General features: G+C 38.4%; 1 protein-coding gene across 3 annotated transcripts in view; it reads left to right on the top strand.

Annotated features, from left to right (window-relative positions):
- The first annotated feature begins 201 nt into the window (after positions 1 to 201).
- Positions 202 to 18886, top strand: part of ZBTB34 (zinc finger and BTB domain containing 34) — a 30417-nt gene continuing 11732 nt past the window's right edge. The window contains exons 1-3 of one of the 3 annotated variants that reach the window (XM_072631949.1): positions 202 to 326; positions 14473 to 14591; positions 16150 to 16234. The gene's annotated coding sequence lies outside the window, so the exon portion shown is untranslated. Of the gene's footprint in view, positions 327 to 5807; positions 14592 to 16149; positions 16235 to 18886 lie in introns of those variants that run through there. The other 2 variants (XM_072631951.1, XM_072631950.1) reach the window with 2 other exon arrangements.

Raw genomic sequence — 18886 nt, forward strand, 5'->3', positions numbered from 1 at the left:
ATGTCGTGCGGCATTGTACACAGTTTCCTAGTCTTTATCAGTACGGGACAGCGGCCCCAGGGCCTCGTCTCACCATTCAGAAGCCTAGGCAGGCGCGCGTGCCCGGGCCCCGGGGAACTCCTCCTCTCCTTGCCCGCCCCGCCCCGCCTCTCCCTCCGGCCGGAAGCGGTGGCGCCCGAGGGGGCGGGGCTCAAAGGAAGCGCTTCCGGGTGGACGAGGGACTGAGGCGGCGGTGGCGGCGGCGGCGGCGGCGGGAGCGGCTGGGACGGGCCCGGGGCCTGGCTGAGGTGGACGCCGAGGGAGCGATGTGAGAGGCCAGCGCCTAGGTGAGCCTGTCGAGCCCGAACACACAGAGGCGGCCCCGGACCTTGCCATTGGCCCGGCCGGGCTCTCCCGAGCTGGCAGGGACCCCCGGGGCTCCGAACTGGCCGGCGGGGGTTCCGGGTCCGCCCCCGTCGGAGTGCGTCCCGGGCGCGGGTCCCCTGCTCTGCCCGTCCCCGGGGAAGGAAGGGTGAGGAGCCAGGACCCGAGCCGCTTCCCCAATTTGCTCCACTTCCTCGCCTGCCACAGCCGTCCGCGGGGCGGGGAGGGAGGATGGGGAAGAGCGGGCGCCCGTGTTCTGCCGGGGCCGGGGCCGAGGTGGGGAGCGATGGCCGAGAGTGGAGCAGAGATGGAGAGGACCCAGACACTGAGTGAGGGGGGCAGGGTAGACTTCTCGGAGGAGGTGGCACCCGGGCTGAGCCGGGGAGAAAGGGGAAGATGCCTTGAGTTGCAGACGGGGAGAAGGACCTGTCCTGTTTGTGCAAAGGCACGGAAGCAGGAGATGAGCTTGTTCGGGGAGTAGAGAAAAGTCTAGTTTGGCTGGAACCTAAATGGGAGAAGGGGAGTGGTATGAGGGAATAAGGCTGGAAAGGCAAGTTGGAGCCAGATTGTGGAGAGCTTCAAATGCTAAACTAAGGAGTTGCTGTTTTTATCCCCGAGGCTACTTTATTTTCCTGAGCCTGGAATCCTCCTGTCTCTCTCTGCTTTAGGGTGATAGTAATGACACCTGTGTGAAGGACGGACTTGAGACTAGTGGGGAAACCAACTGAGTGTAGAGGAAGGTGGACTCGGGAGATATTGTGGAGGTAGAATCTAAAAATACTGGTAACTGATTGGGCAGCTCGTAGTCCTTCTCCTCTGGCTTCTTGGTCTAGAGGGATCTGGGCTAGCTTTGATTGCTGCTTTGTCCAAGGTGTCTAGGGGCAGTTATCTAAGCGGGCAGCTGTTTACTTGAAAGGGGGAATGCAGGACTCTTCTCCTTCCTCTGAGAAGTATTTAGCCTTCCTGTGGGAAATTAATCCATAGAATCAAAGACCTTTATAGATGGAAAGAACTTTTGAGATCTTGTTCCATCCCATCTTATTACAGATGAGGAAATTGGCCCAGAGAGAAGTGACTTACTAATGTGTCAGAGTTAGAACTCACATCCAGGTCTTCTGATTGTCAGTCCAGTGTTTTTTCCGCTATACCATGCTTCTTCCTCCGCCCTCCCCCCAGCCTGGTTGGTTTTTCTTACGGTACCCTGGCCAGGAGCTCTCAGATGAGACAGAGTTTTTGTGATTATAATTTTAGGTTCTGCCAAAATCGCTTCTGAAAATCAGTCATTTGCAGAGATGTTGTTTATTCCTGGTCCAGATCTTAGATATAACATATTTCCCAGAAATGAAGATTATCCTGCTCATCTAACCCCCTGTTATCACAGAGCTATGATTCTTTGTTTTGAAAGGCTTGGAAGACCCATTTTAATTACATATTAATTCCTTTCGGACTCAGCCTGTGCTGAAGGTCAGTATGTTACATCTTTTAACTGAATTGTCAAGGAGGTCATTACATCTTGATACTTTTAACTAAGTAAAAATGATCCTATTCTTTATCTGAGTGAAATCTGTCCAAGATTGGGTGTGCCTTGTCATGACTTTATATAATAACTTATCCCCTGATATCAGCCTGTCATTTTATTATGAAGCCTACTCTTTGGGCATATATAGTGCCTAAAAGAATTTTAATGGGTGTTCTGGGTGCAAGTTAAGAGAGGCTGACATAGTGCAGCTAAGAAAAATTGTGTAATTTTACTGAAGACAGTTGTACTGTGGACCCTTTGCAGTAATCACAAAAAATTCCGAGATCAGAGAATTCCAGATTGCTAGAGTTTGGTATTTTTACTCCCTTTCTGTACTTTGTTCCAGAACAGCTCTGAAACAAACTGGAGAAGCAATTAGAAAGGTGTACCTTGGTCTCACCTTTTAATTCATCCCTGCCTTTCATCATTTATATCAGTTTGTTTTGTCAGATCTTTTTTGAAAACAGAAATAAATCCTTCCTCTTCCTTTCTTGCCATAAGCCTTAGTTCAAATTCAGTCACTTCACATATGAATTTTTGTAACAACATCTTAGAAGTTACTATGTGTACAGCCTACCTTAATCTGGCCTACTTTGTGTATGCAACCTACTCCTTAATGTGACCTTATACGATGCCATTTTCTATAGTTAATTAGCAGGTATTTGTCAAAGTCCTACTTTGGCCATCAACAAATCTTTGTTTCCCTTCAAAGCCTGGTACAGTTCTCTATACACAGTAATAAAAATAATACGTAGCATTTGCATAGCACTTTAAAGTTTGCAAAGAACTTCACAAATATCTCATTGGATCCTCACAACCCTGGGAAGAAGGTGCTGTTTATCATCCCCATTTTTACAGATGGAGAAACTGAGTCAGACACGTTCAGGGATTTGCCCACAGTCACAAAGTTAGTGTTCTGTACACTATGTTACCTTTCCTACCTACCTTTTCTTTAAAATTTTTTTAAAATTATGAACTTGACAAAAATCAGTGCATATGCACATTTCCATATGTAAAAAACAGAAAAATGTTATTGGGCTCTTAATTCATGCTTTATTGAATGAGTGAATAAGTGAATGAAAGCACTGTGCTACCTTCTGTACCTGAGATTTTTCATCTGTCAGGTGAGTATAATAATTGCACTTACCTCACAGAGCTGTGAGGATCAAATAAAATAATAATGTACACAAAACATTTAGCTATTACTTGTAGTTGCATTGTGGTATGCAGAATAATATAGTTCTAGCCTTCAAGAAGTTTACAGTCTAGTTGAAAGATAAGACATTCATGCAAAACGATAATATCAACCAAGATCTATTTTTACAGAACCTATTAGAGTTTTCTTTTCCAGTGTACCTTATTACACTCAAGTTTATTAAAAGAATTGAATGAGGTAATAAAATGAATGACATTGTAGTATAGTGGAAAGAGTAATGGGCTTGGAATCAGAATTACCTGCGTTCAAGTCCTGGCTCTGATACTTTCTAGCTAGTTAACTCATTTCCTTAACTGGGGCCTCAGTTTATTTTTCTGTAAAATGGAAAATCATAGGCCTTTGTACTACCTACTTAATAAGTGTTGTGATGAAAACACTTTGTAAACCTTAAGGCACTGTAGAAATATGAATTATTGGCAATATATGTGAAAATACCATATACATAAAAGAGTATTCTTACTGCTTTTTGAGATTTTGCTGAGTTTTGCTTCATTCCTTCTGGAATTCCCTTTTTTCTTCTTTAGAGCCCATATATTGTTACTTAAGTGCCTTATTCAGACCACATAAACTATCTTTCTTTTCTGATTATTATTCTGATTATGATCATTACCAGTACCATTCATTTTAAATCTGTTAAATATTTTGTGTGATATTATTTTCTAATTATTTCATGTATTCTTGTCTTACCTAGATTGAAAATCTTTTGAGAGAATATGTCTCCCATCACCTTATACAGTTGGAGCTTAAAAGATACTTATTGATTTGAATGGCAAACATTTTTAAGAGATTAACTCCTTTCTTTTCTTGCCTTTAAAAGAAAAACTGCGATTAGCATTAGATCTCTCTTGCCTGGTGTTGCCATTCTTCCTCATTTAAGATCATGAGGCTATTTCTTCCATCTTTCACACTTTATGGCACAGTGAATGTTAAAATTAAGTGCTTGAGTTGGCTAAGTAAATCATTGTTATTCATAGTGTAGACTAGGCATTTGAGGGATGGTCTGTCACTTCAGCAAATACCCACTAAATCCCTCCCGAGCAAGGGAGAATACAGAGACAAAAACTTCTGCCTTCAAGGAAATCTCTGTTGCAGGAGGATACAATAACGGATACATATAGGTAAATACAAAGGATATACAAAATAACACCAAATAATTTTGAGAGGGAGAGTGCTGACAAGTATTGTAAATCAGGGAAGGGGGTGCCTGAGCCGTGCTCTGAGGTGGAGGTGAAAAGACTTCGTTCCAGACATGGGGAACCATTTGGTTAAAGGCACAGAAATAGCATATGGAATGTCATGGACAAGAACCACTAGTAGGAAAACAGTAAGGAAAAACAGTAAGATTGGAAGGGTAGTAGGTAGGAGACAGATTGTGGAGGGCTTTTAATACCTGGCTAAGAAGTATCAGTTTCATTCTAGGAGCAATTGAAGATGGCTACAGGGGGATGTTTGTTCATTCATTTTCAGCTCTGAATAAAGAAAAAATTCCCAAAAAATCAGAGCTGTATGAAAATGGAATGAGATTTCTGGGAATGTCCTGATTACTGGATGTCTTGCAGCAGAGATTAGATGACTAGAAATCAGAGCTCTTGTGGAGGAGTGGAGGGAGGAGCTCTGCTCAGGTAACAGTTGGACTAAAAGACTTCCCAGGTCCCTTTAAAACTTTTGAAATTCTCTGATTCAATAAAATAACAGTGTAGGTGCACTGAATACTAGAAATGATTTTTTTTTAACCAGGTGACTTATTGGGAAAACATTTCCCTGCTTTTTCCTTTTTCCTATAGTTCTAGCTAATACTTGATGAGTGATTTATTATGAGTCATAAATGTTTGCCTGCCAAGGTATAGAGTAGATCCATTCTTGGAATATCTGGGCCTCTTCTTGTCTATTATAAGGTGTCATTTTTAATAAGTGTGTTTACTTATCAAGTAACCTGACAGAAACATTCAGTTTCACAAACCTGGTATGTTGTTTTATTTAATTTTTTTTTATCAGTTTTCATCTTTGCCAAAGCTGATAACAGCCTGAGAATTTTGGATTGTTAAGAAACTTCTAATTGTGTTCCTTTAATGTTTCGTAGTAGTAATAGGTCATTGAATTTAGATCTGAAAAGGACCCTTAGAAGTCCTTTTACTTCAGTTTCTTCATTTTACCAAGGAGGAAACTGAAATATAGACAGGTAAAGTGAGTTGTCCAAGGTCACGCAAATACTAGCTAGGATTTAAACCCAGGTCTTCTGACCCTAAGCCCATGCTCTTTACCACTACCATGATGCTAGAAGCCACCTTGGAGACTATCTGGCCCAGTGCCTTTAGAAACTGATTTAGCTTAATAAAAGTCATCTTTAATGAAAATCCACGTTAATTTCTAGGGAATACTGTCATGTAGTTGGTGAACAGCTAGCGAGTGAGCCTTTCTGGTCTTTTTGTCATCAGAGGAATGAGTGCCTTGCTATATTTGTTAAATCTAATGCCTCCTAAAATGCCAGCTGTCATAGGGAAGGGAAAAAAAAACCTCTTTAACACTTTTATTTTGAGCACTGAGTTGATGATCATTTAAGAAAGGACCTTTTTTTTTTTAAACTTGAAACAGGTATCATTATTTAGTGAAATAGATTTGCAGATTGTAAAATCATTTTTCCTGTCCCACTTTGATAGTTATTTGTCTTTTCTTTATTCTAAACATCAGGGACTGGGGGTGGGGGGTGGGGAGGGAAGAGTATAGGGAGAAGAAGTGTTGGCAAACCATTTGAACTATAACCTATTAAAACCCCTTAATTTGAAATTTGTCAAAACAAATCTTCTCTTTGTCCATGGGATGCAGTGAAACATCCTTAATATGAAAGCCACCAAACCTAGAAAACCTGATTGATTAAAAATCCTGCATGTGAAACATCTCAGAGCACCACGTTACTGTTAACATCCCCTTACCTCCCCAAGTCAGTTACAGTTACTAGTCTTTCTTGTTGTAAGGAATTTTAGAATATGACTTTTAAGGTCCACATTAATTTGAAAAATATTCCCTCTCTAAATTTCCAGTATTTCTGAACAGACCTGAAAAATGTTAACACCTTAGTAGAAAATATAACAGTTTGGATAAAAATGTTCTTTCAGGCGCACATGAATTAATGCAGTAAGAACTCTAGATTTGTTTTCTTTTAAATTAGGATAAGCTCTTCATGAATATCCATTACAGCATGCCATTTTATTTATTTTTTGCTTCATTTTGGGTTGGGCCGAATCAGATTGTTGTATGCAGCTCTGGTGGCAAACTGCTCCTTCTTTTTAACTATATGAAGTGTTTAGTTGCAAATTGTGACCACTACATTTTGTTTGAGCTAGACTTAAGCAGAAATACGTAGAAAAGTTATTTTTGTACATTTGTTAGCTACATGTATGATGCCTGACCTCTTGAACCCTTCTGTCTGGGGGCTTTTTTTGTTTTTTTAAATAAGCTTTATGTGTAGGAGTGAAGCTTAGGTGTCCTCAGGTTTTTCGTACAGAAATCAAAGTAGCTGAAATTTTGATAGTACTTCAGCGTTTATAAAGTGCTGTAAAACCCATTATCTCATTTGATCTTCACAATGACCCTTTGATTGAATTAATCTAAATATTACGAACAATCCTTTGAGCAGAATATTTTGTATTACTAGGTATATATCAGCAAGTGAATGGAAGTCAGCTGATACTTAATATGAATCAGAAAATGAACATGAAGAACGTAGAAGTTAGATATAATAAATACCTCTTTGTACCTTAAAAATGAGATGCCAAGTATATAATGCTATATTTCATTCTTATAAGTTTACTTGGAAATTTTATAAATGAGATTCAGTATTTTCATGGCACAAATTAGAGCTTTTAAGTGCAGGTAAAATGGGTTAAACCATCTTGTATGCTTCTTATTGGAGAAAAGGCAGCTCTAACTGAATGATCAGATCCATACAGGTAGCAGTGGAAATTGGATGTATTTTAAAAAGCCAGAGAAAATGTTCTTGAGGTACTTTTTCTGAGGTTGTTCTAGTTGTTTGTAAATAGCATTTTGTTTGATCTCAGCCCTGGGCTGCAAACTTCATTTTACATACCTTCCAACTTTCTCAGAAAATGCCTAAGAATTTCTGCTTACAAGTACATGTCTTAGAAGGGAAGGAAGGATGAGGAGTGATGAATTTCAAGAGCTTGGTGAGAGTGTAGGGAGGAGCTGCTCAGTCATATGGATCACATGTAATCCAGGAATAGCAATGATGCATGGTATGACACAAAGCAGTGAATTTGAAGTCAGCAGATCTAGATTCAAAGGTCAGTTTTACTACAAGTTATCTCTTGTAACCACTTTTATCCCTGTACTTCAATTTTCACTATACCTTATATATGTGTGTGTGTATAAATATATATATATATTTAATAAATGTTTGTTGAATTTCTAAAAGGAGATGTGCTCTAAGTTTCCTGACCAACCCTAAACGTTTGATAGCTGTAATTTTCTAAATTTAAAGTGGTACAAATGAAGGAGAAAGAGGCAGAGGGAGAATTTTGACAAAGATTTAATTTTGACTAACCTCCACTAAGATTCTTCTATGGCATGTAGTGAACCTTGAAAGATGAGCCAATAAAGCTTAAGTTCTGGTAGAGTCTTCCTATCTGGACAATCTATGAATATGAGCCAGGTGGCAAAATGCATCTTTCATTGGTGGACCAGCCTAACTAAATTCAGAGAAGCTCATTCCCAGACAGTTAACCATTAGTAGATGAATTTTTTCAACATCAGCAACTTGTGTAACTCAGCCAAGTCATGGATTGTTCAGTGAATGGAAACTGCAAATCCTTGAAATTTGGAGGTGTTCTTGACTAAAGAGAGGTTTGGACTCTAGCTTCATGGGATAAGGGATGGAGCAAGGATTTGAGAATAAGCCAAACTTATCCTTATATTAAGATTTCAAAAATGCCCTCTTTGGGGCATGGATGGTACTGAGTTTATGGTTGGTAAGGTAGATTGAAAAAGTAGCCTTGTTACTTACTGTTACTTCACACACTCAACAGTAGCTTAGCTGACCCTTTTTTAAACTATGTATGACAATACCAATTCACACATACTGTCCCTCTTTGCCCCCGTACCTGGAATGCATTCTCTCCTTCCTTATCTCTACTTCTTAGAATTTTCCTTCACAGCGCAGTCCAAGTGTCACTTGTACAGAAAGCCCTACCTAATTCCCCTAGTCACTAGCATTACCACACATACGCGCACACGCACACACACCTACACAAATATACAGATATATATGCAATTGTTATTCCCCTGATTGACTGTAAGTTCCTTGAGAGCAAAAACTTTCTTTGGGAGTGGGGTATTTGTATCCCCCACAATGTATCGGATACATTGTAACTATAATATTTATGAAGTGTTAGCAAATGATTGATTATAAAGCATAGCAGGCTGCCCTATCTGCAGTTAGGGTTCCCAGTTCCTGCATACAGGATTCCTTAATTTATAATTTATAAACAATCTATTTAGATCCCTTGCTCATTGTAGCTGAGCCAATTGAAGCTCTCACCATTCTGTGCTTGCCTTAATTGTAAGCTAGAGGGGTAGGGTAGCGTAGTGATGAAACATTTGCTGATCTTAGAAAACCAGGGTTTGAGTTCTAGCACTAACAATAATAACTTTCTGACCTGGGTCAAGTTTTAAACTCAGAACCCAGTTTTCTTCTGTAAAATAGGGATAATGCATGCCCTACCTGCCTCATAGGAGTATTGAAAGGAAAGTGCTTTGTAATCCTTAAAATGCCACAGAAATGAGTTCTAATACATTATCATTATATTGAAGATCCTATTGCTTTCCTTAACCCAAAAGGATAACTTCACTTTACTCCCCTTGTTAAAGGTCATAGGTACAACCTACTTATTACAAGCACATGCACAGAAATTAACGGAAAAACAAAATGTTTTTTAAAATCAGAAAAATGAATTGAAATAAAAAAAACCCAAAACCCAGAGCTTACATAGGAAATTTTCAATTCATTAGAATGCTTAGGGAATGCAACTAATCTGATAGCTAAACAAAAGTTATTTAAAACACCATCTTTTTTGTTTAAACCCACATCAAAATTCCTTCTGAAACACCCGTATATTTTCTTGTCCTATTACAGAATATATTGAATATAATTTAAGATTTAACATCTGATTAGTGATATGAGATAAGTTAGAGTGAAAAGTCTAGGAATACACCAAGATTTCAAATCAAGTAGATTAAGAGGATGGTGGTACCTTTGAAAAAATGGAGTGTCTTGTTTAAGGAACAACAAGACCAGTGTCACTGGGTCACTGAGTATGTGGAGGAGAGTAAGTTACAATCAGACTGGAGGGGTAGGAGGGGACCAAGTTGTCAAGGGCTGTGAATGCCAAAAAGAAGAATATATTTTTTATTTTGGAAGTAATAAGGAACTACTGGACTGTATTGAATAAGGAGATGACATGGGCAGGTCTGTACTGTAGGGAGAATAATTTGACAGTTTCGAGGAGGGATTGTAGTGGTAAAAAAAAAAAAAACTTGAGGCAAGGAAGTGCAACTATCAACTAGCAGTCTGTTGCAACTGTCTTGGTGTCATGTGATGAGGCTTGCACCAGGGCGGTGGCAGCATTTGAGGAGAGAAGGTGGAATATTGGAGAGATAGAAAGGTAACATTGCCAGGCCTTGACAATAGATTGGTTATGAGAAGTGAGAGAAAATAAGGACTTGAGGATGGCAACCTGAGCCCTTGGGAGGATTATGGTGCTCTCAACAGTACTAATGAAGTTAAGAAGGGAAGATTTTAGGGGAAAGATAAGTTGTTGAGTATAAGATGTCTATCTAGAGTATAAGATGTCTATCTGGAGATGCAGGTGGGGGAGGTGCGGTTAGGCCTGGATAGGTAGATCAGAGAAGGAATCAGCATAAAGATTATAATTGAATTCATGGGAGCTGATAAGATAGTAAATATCTATTTTTAATAATATAGTGAAATACTATTCTGTAGACAGCAAAGAAAAGAAGGCCCAGGACAGAGCCCTGGGGGACATCCACCTTTAAGCAGGTGTGACCTGGGTAAAACATTCAGCTGAAGAGACTGGGGAGTGGTCAGACAGGTAGGAGAACTAGGATAGAGAAGTGTCAGGGAGATCTAAAGAACAGATGGTGTATGAAGGAGAAAAGGATCATCAGTAATGTCATATGCTGCAGAGTGATCAAGAAGGATGAGGATTGAGAAAAGGCTCTTAGATTTAGAAGTTAAGAGGACCTTGATGACTTTAGAGAGACTTTTTGGTTGAATGATGATATTAGAAGCCAGACTATAGAGATTTAAGAAGAGGGAGGAATGAAAGAAATTGGAGCCACCTATTATAGGTGGCCTTCCCAAGGAGGTTAGCCACAAAAGGCAGGATAGATATGGGACTATAGCTAATGAGGATAGATGGATCAAGTGAGTATTTTTTGAGGATAGGGAAAACATGGGCATTTTTGTAAGTAGTGGGGAAGCAGCCAGTAAACAGGAAGAAATTGAAGAGTGAGGGGATTGAGAGGATAGAGAGGGTAAATCTGTTGGAGTATAATAAATGGAATAAGAAAACTTGTTCATGGAGAGGGGGGGTTTGCCTTAGGTTGGAGAAGGGCTACTTCTTCATGTGAGACAAGAGTGAAGGAGGACAGTGGTAGAAAACAATCTGGGTTAGGTGAGATGAAAAGGGAATTATCTATGAATGGCATCATTTTTTTTCAGTGAAATATGAGGCAAAATACTCAGCTGACAAGGTGGAGGGAGGGGGAGCCATGGTAGTTTGAGGACGGATAAAAGAGCTGGAAAGCACACTGAGATGAGTGGGATACTGAGTTAATTAGGAAAGTACAAAAGGATTACCTTGCTACAGTGAATGCCTGACTGAAACTATGTAACACAAATTGTAGTGGACCTATTCAGCACAGTTTCCTGATTTTCTTCAGGTTCATTCAGCAGCTTATAAGTTTGAAGCAAAGGCAGCAGATGGGAGTTATCCAAGGCAGAGGCTTTTGCAGGGCAAGATCAGCATTTGAAAGAAGAAAACGGTATAGAGTTGTTGAACTAATTTACTGTGGGGTCAAGATGGGGAAGGAAGGAGAGTAGTAGTGCAAGGATGATGTGACAACTTTGGAAAGAATTGAGGGGTCAAGAGATTGGAGATAGGGAGAGAGATCGAATATGAGAAAGAGAGGAGAAGATAGGGGCAATCTGCTGGATAAGGCCACATTGAATGGGATCAAGGGTGCAAGTAGAGGGCCTAGTATGGCTGGGTCAAAGAGTGATATGTAAGAAGACTGGAGAAGAAGGACAGGACCTGGTTATAAAGAGCCTTAAATGATTCTTGAGGAAGTGGGAAGTCATTGAAGTTTGCAGAGCTAAGTGGTGACACGATCAGACATACACCATAGGAAAAATTCTTTGACAGCTGTGTGAGGAGGTTTGGAGTAGGGAGAGACTTGAGGCAAGGAGACTAAGTTGGGGGAGGAGAAAACATTACAACAGTCCAGAAAGAAGTGATGAGGATCTGGACTAGGATTGTGACTGTGTTTATGGAGAAAGGGGGAGATTACATGAAAGATGTTGTGAAGGTAAAAATCGCAAGATTTTTGCAGTGGACTTGATAGTGAGAGCTAGTAGATGATGCTGACTCTGAAATTTTGTATCTAAGTCATTGGTGAACTTAACAGTAATAGGCAATTGGAAGTTCAGGCAGGGTTGAGGGCAAATTTTTGGACATGTTTAGTTTGAGGTTCCTGTGGACACTATGGTACCTATGGGCAGCTAGGTGGTACAATAGATAGAGTGCCAGGCCTGGAGTCAAGAAGACTCCTCTTCTTGAGGTCAAATCTGGGCTGAGACACTAGCTTGTGTGATGCTGGACAAGTTACTTAACCCTGTCAGCCTCAGTATCCTCATCTGTAAAATAAGCTGGAGAAGATAATGACAAACCACTCCAGTATTTTTGCCAAGAAAACCCTCATATAGGGTCACACAGAGTTGTACACAACTGAAATTGACTAGACAACAATAACAAAAGGGACATCTAGGTTGAGATCCCTTGTAGCTATAAATCTTGTGATCCTAGGAACCTACATTATCAAGTTGTTGGGTATAAAAGTTGGTGAAAAATTGTGCCTCTTGGACCTATTAGTTTGATAGTGTGCTTAGAATTTAAAATATTAAGTGTAAGTTCACTACATTGGGACTTCAGAACCTTCTTATTAAAGAGTGTTACTTGTTAGCAAGTTTAAGGGGAAAAAAAATCTTTGTATCTAATTTTCACTGTGAAAGGAAAGTGGTAATGTAAGCAGTAGAGAAGAGAATTGTGACTTTTCTTTCTCATTTTTACCGAAAAATGGAATACCTCCACCAGGTGTAAATGGTAGCGTTTGGTGTTTTTTTTTGTTTTTTGTTTTTTTGCTAAGGGTGCCATTCTCCTGAGAAGACAGGGAACGGTGAGTTTTCATTTCATTACCTACTTCCAGTGTCTCTACATCCCATCTACATTGCACAGGACTCCAGATTCATCTTCTTAACACCCGCTTTGAGCATGTTGCTCCTCTACTCAGAAATCTTAAGTGAATCTCCATTGCCTTCTGAATTATGGGTAATCTGATCATGGTATTCCACCCAGTGCAGTATGATGAAAAAAAACTGAAACTTGGAGTCAGAGAATCTGGGTTTGAGCCCTTGTGCTAATATTGTCTTACCTGAATGAGTCTTATTGCTTACTTGAACCTATTTCCTTAATTGTAAAATGGAAATAAGAATATTTATGCTACATAATTCACAGCATTGTTATTAAGAAAATACTTTAGAATTTTAAAAACTGAATAAATATGAGCTACAGCTAATTTAAATAATAGTATTATTGTTAATATCCCTTAAAATTGTGTAGTGAAAGAGGGTGAAATTTAAATTCAACAGACCTAGATTTGAGTCCTCGCCTTACCCCCTAGAAGCAGTGTGTGTGTATGTATATGTGTGTGTATATGTGTGTGTGTGTATAAAATATTGCACAAGGCACCTCTTTAAGACTTAACTTCCCTATATCTAAAATAGAACAATCACATTTGTCCTGCCGACTTTGAAGAATTACCACAGTTTATTGTGTCCATGTTTTTATTTACCACACTGTTGTCCCTGCTTGTCTGTAAGTTCCTGGAGAATGTTCCTATTATGTGTTCAATAATTATTTGAATGAATACATTTTCTTTTACCTTAGTTTTAGTTTTTGGAGATAGGCTAACAGCAAAGATAATACTACTATGAAACTGTTCTTAATGTCCCTGAAGAAAACTAGATCTAAACAGGAAATTGGTTGAAGCATGTTCAACCTGAGTGACTCTACATGACATTTTCAAAGATGGATTTTACAAATTCTCAGAAGTAGAAAGTACCTTAGAGATCATCTTGTTTAATCCCTATAGGAGAGAATATCCCCTGTATAGTGTCCATGACAGATGACATACAGCTGCTTCTTACAGACCTTCAATGATAAGAAGCTCATCACCTCCCAAGGCAGCTTTTAAGAAACTTTCATTGTTGTGGAGTTTTTTTACTCTCAAGGGTAAAGCCTTACTGCTTCAGTTTTCATACATTGTTCGTAGTTTATTTACCCAATAAATATTTATTTGTTGATCTCGGGCAAATTATTTAAACTCCCCACCCCCACCTCCCCCACCCCCAGTCTCATTTTCTTTACCTGGAAAATGAGGGGATTGGACCAGATGATCTCATGTTCTTTTCAGCTCAAGATCCATGATCCTATAATCTATGTCCTGGGTCTGTCTTTTCGGGCAAATTACAACAGATTTAATTCTTCAGCAGGACTGTCCCTTATTATGTCCTCTCTAGGTCTTTTCTTCTTCAGACTAAATATTCCCAAGTACTTCACTTATGGCATGGTCTCCAGTATTGTCACCATCCTGTCACTATATTCAAGCTTATGAATCTGCTTCCTAAAATATTTTACTCAGAGCTGAATGTGGTGCTGTAGATGTGTTTGACCAGAAAGTATAGTAGTGTTTTGGAAACAGCCTCTGACCTGGAACATAGCCTAAGTTAACTTTTTGACTATTATGTTCTTTCATTGATTCGTTGTGCTTGATGTACTAGATCATGTTGAATAACAGCGTTTTACATGAAGATTGTCAATTAAATGAAGATGATGTGAAGGTTGTGCTATTTTATTTTAAAAATCTAGTGTGGTTAATCTGGAATCAAAATAGTGGGAAAGCTGGAACTGTTAGAATTTTATCAATGGATATAAACTGGGGAGAGCTACCTCCAGAGAACTAAAAGTTTAAATCAGTGCTTGTGATTTTTTTTCTTGTTGAACAGGCCAAAGGCCAATGATGCTGCTAGAGCCGAAGTGGAGAGAATGGGGAAAAGGATGTGATTTGAGGAAGGCAGAAGAAAGAAAGTGGCAAGGGAAGAGAGAAGGTAAACAGCCATTTGAGGTAAATGAAGGAAAAGAGGAAAACTGGGGGGAGGCAAGAGAAGTCAGTATTATATAAAACAATATATAGTGTACCTGGTGCTGTTTTGGGAGGCGGGGGTGGAGACAGGCTTTCTTAGTTAGTGAGATGTGGATCAACTGGATACATTAAGCAAAACCCTTGCTATTTATTCTATGATTGGGATGGCCTAATGGATTCTCACCATATTTGAATCTATTGAAATCAACATAGGAGCTGCCTTATCACAAGAAAATCCTTTGTCTTTATGGGCATTGATCAGACTTATTATAGCATGCACAGCCATATTACCAAATGCTATAGTGACTCCTGTCATGAAGTCTTAACCTGGCTTCACATCTACCCCATACCGAATCATCACTTTTCCTGTCTCTGGCCACAGATCCCTGGAATGCATGAGCCACATGAATTACTATCATCAGTGTATTGGCAAATGAAGAGTAAAATAGAGGTCCAGTAATGAGGCAACAGAAAAGATAAAGCTGTATTTTCCTGCAAATGATAATTCACATATAAAATATATTACTATATATACATGCATGTATATATATGTGTGTGTATGTGTGTATGTAGTTGTGTCAAACTAAAGAAAGGTCAGTTGATAATGATGTCTTTGTGCACATCTCTTTACATTTTGAAGTGATCAAGAAGAGAAATATATGGATCTAAGAGTAGGATTATGAATACGGAGCCAGCAGGGGTCATAGAGTCTTATTTGTGTTATGAAATCAAGATTCAGAAAGGGCATTTGATCAAATTCTTGCTAATTTGGATTGAAAGAAACATTGGAATACCTGCATGCTCTCAGTATCCTCAAAACGAACCATCCAGGCACAGCAGCACATTTTTATGAGCAGTACACTTGCCTGAATTATGTACTATCTATCTCAGGGTTGTTGTGAAGAAAGCAGTTTGTAAATTTGTAAACCTTAAAGCACTATCAAAATGCAAGTTACTTTTTGGTGGTATGCATTTTGAAGTTCATCATGACATTGTAAAACAGAAAAACTATTGAACTTGGAGGCAGAAGACCTATCTTTGAGCTTAGGCTTTGCCACTTCCTAGCTTCGGTCTTGTAAAGTTAAGTCACTTAAACTTTTTGAACCTCAGTTTTATTTTCTATAATATATGGATGATAATATTTGTTCTAACTTAGTAAGCTGCAAACAACAATATAAATGTGAATAACAGTAACCTCTTCCCTTCCCTCACAAGCAATGGAACTAAAAGGCAACAAAATAATTTTGTTAATTGCAGTAGCCAGCATGAGCAGTTTGATCGCAGACAGTGTTGGCTATTGTAACCGTACTCTTTCCTGGTAGGTTTTAGTGACTCAGTGCTATTAGTTAAGCAGGGTCTAGGAAGATAAACTTATGGGGTCTAATGATTTGGTTGCTCATAAAATTAAAACTCCAGTGAGTGGGAGAATAAATTGCCCTGGAACTTTCAAAACTTAGATTTGTTGCTTAAAAAGTATAAGGATGGATATTCCTTTAATTTTTTTTCTTTAATTTGTGTCATTCTGTCTTTGTATCTGCAGGGAAAGAATGTTTTAGAGGCATAAGTTTTCTTGAGAATAGCAGACAATTCTCCAGCTCATCTTCATGAAGCTGAGTTAGCATCAGGTATTGTATTAATCATTTTCTTTCTTTTTCTTGTTTTTTTTTTTTTTTTTTTTTTTTTTTTTAAGGAAATCAGGGTTAAGTGACTGTCCCAAGAACACATAGCTAGTAAGTGTCTGAGGCCACATTTCAACTCAGGTCTTCCTGACTCCACGGCTTCTATCCACTCTGCCACTTAAATCATTTTCTTGCTGGCCTTGGTTACCTCTTGTTACCTGTGCTAATCAGTCATAGCCTTCATTTGAACCTCAGAGAGGGATCTTATAGTAGTCAGCTAGTTTAACTCTTTTAATTTCACAGATGAAATGATTAAGGAACAGTGTTTCTGGAGGAAGAAAATTAGCTATGATATGAACAACCAATAATCATACCTTTATTATATTAACCATAATACATCTTAGGGCAAAATTTGAGCTACTTAGGAACATGTATGCTAACAAAGTTTTGAAGAAAATCATACCAGCGGACAGCAAACATATCTAGAGTCTAGGTAAATGAATATTTTTCTTCCAAACTAATGCATTTTTTTCTTTAAATTTTTTTTCAATTAACAAAAATCTTTTTTTTTCTCTCTCCCCAATGGGGGAAAAAATGAAATTCATGTAACAAATGCATTCAAGCAAAACTAATTCCTTCATTTCCAAAAAATAAATATTTCATTCTGCATCTTGAGTTGATAACTTCTCTGTCAAGAAGTGGGTAACATGCGTGATTTTTTGTTCTCTAAAGTCATAGTTGTTTATTTGTTAAGAATTCTTAAGTTTTTCCAAGTTGTTTGATTTTAGTATTGGGTTTTTTTGTATAACTTTTACCCCTGGTTCTGCTCATGTTAACTCTGTACCAATTCATGCATATAAATCTTTCCAGCTTTCTCTGATAATTTCATCATTTCTTATGACTCAGTAGTATGCCATTATATCATATTCCCTAATATGTTCATCCATTTCTCATAAATTATTCTTAATAAGAAGATATTTGAGATTTGAACATCATAGAAACTTTTTTTTTCTCATGTTGCTACAGAGGAAGAAGTTGAATGTGCAGCTATGTAACCCAGTAGTTTAAATTTTTCATTTTTACCTCTGTCTTGAAGTTTTTTCTGTTGGTTTTTAAGGTCCCATTCATAATTAAAATATAAATGTTTGTTTTGTTAAAAATGAGTGTGTTTGTTGAAGAAAATATTCAGAATATTAGCTTGCTATTTTTGGTAACAAGGACATCCATAAGTGAGGCAACATCATGTAGTAGATGGAGGCACAGTTTTGCCAAATGCTAGTGTTGCCACCCTGGTCAAGTCATTTAACCTCTCAGGGTCCCAGGAAGGGTCCCAGGAAGCTCTATGATTTTAAGTTCCATTTGAATGGCAGAGCTGCTTTGATACAGGAAATTTTCTACACTGATGCAAATACAACTCTGCCTCCTACTCCTCCCAAAAGGTAGTATAAATAGTTCGTATAGCTTAAAATTGCTGAAAAGGGAACTTAAAAGTCATCTAGTCAATCTTCATTTTACCAAGAAGGAAACTGAGACCCATAGATCCATGAATTGGCATTTACATAATATCTGTCACATTGTCTTCTCTGCTTTTACAAATAATCATAATAAAACTTCATATTGTGTTGTATTCTGTATTAACAAAATATTTTTCTCTTCATTTTCTCATTTTAACCAATAATAACCCTAATAAACTTATGACATAACTAGGTACCCACTTTCCAGGTGAGGAATCTGAGGTCCATCAAGGCTAATTAACTTATCAGTCATGATCCAAGTGTTCTGTTATAATTTGGGGTTCTTATAACCAGTCTCAAAAGTGGTTTGTAGGATGGCGGCCCATAGCTTTCTTTTTCTTGGACAGTTCTGTCTTTATTGGACAGTCAGCACAGCCTTGTATCCTTTCGTGTGTGAAATAGTTTGACTCCTCAGTATAAGATAACTGGTATAAGTACAGATAGTTCACATTAACCTCAGGTTGAGCTCTGACTTGGGCACTGTAGCATAGGACTTCAGGGGAGCATTCGTTCTCAAAACCATTCAGGAGAAAAGAATCTGGGCTTTAAGGACCCCTGAACTTTGTTTATAAAGCACCTTTCTCACAACCCTGTAAACTAGGAAATATTAACAACTGCTTAGGTTTCTATGGTGCTTTCTTATACAAAGTTCTTTCCCTATAAACAATCCTGTAAAGTATCGTTAAATATAATTATCCCCATGTTATGATGTAGAAAACTGAGATTTAGGGGACATAATTTGCCATGATCTTATAACTTATAAATAGTGGAGCAGAGCTTCTGAGGGCCCTTTCAGCATTGAAATTTTATGTGTCTATTTCATTCTGTATTTGACTGTGAATCTCTTTTTATCTGATCAAAGAGGCATAAATTTGACCATTAAAATTAAAGGAAAGCATCTGCTAAATTTGGATATGGAAAGGTTGGTGTGAAACTAGAGGCACTGACCATCTGGGACATTTTCATTTTAATCCAGAGGTGTTGTATAGGTGACATTTCTATAGGCTTCAGGACCAAACCATAGGACAACTTAATAACCATAAACTAATAAAGAGTACCAGATTTCTATTCATATTGATAGGACCAGATTTCAATTATCCACTGTTATTTGCCACCTTCTGACCTTGGGCAACTCACTTGCCTC

Source organism: Notamacropus eugenii, chromosome 1, assembly GCF_028372415.1.
Source record: "Notamacropus eugenii isolate mMacEug1 chromosome 1, mMacEug1.pri_v2, whole genome shotgun sequence".
Taxonomy (NCBI): Eukaryota; Metazoa; Chordata; class Mammalia; order Diprotodontia; family Macropodidae; genus Notamacropus; species Notamacropus eugenii.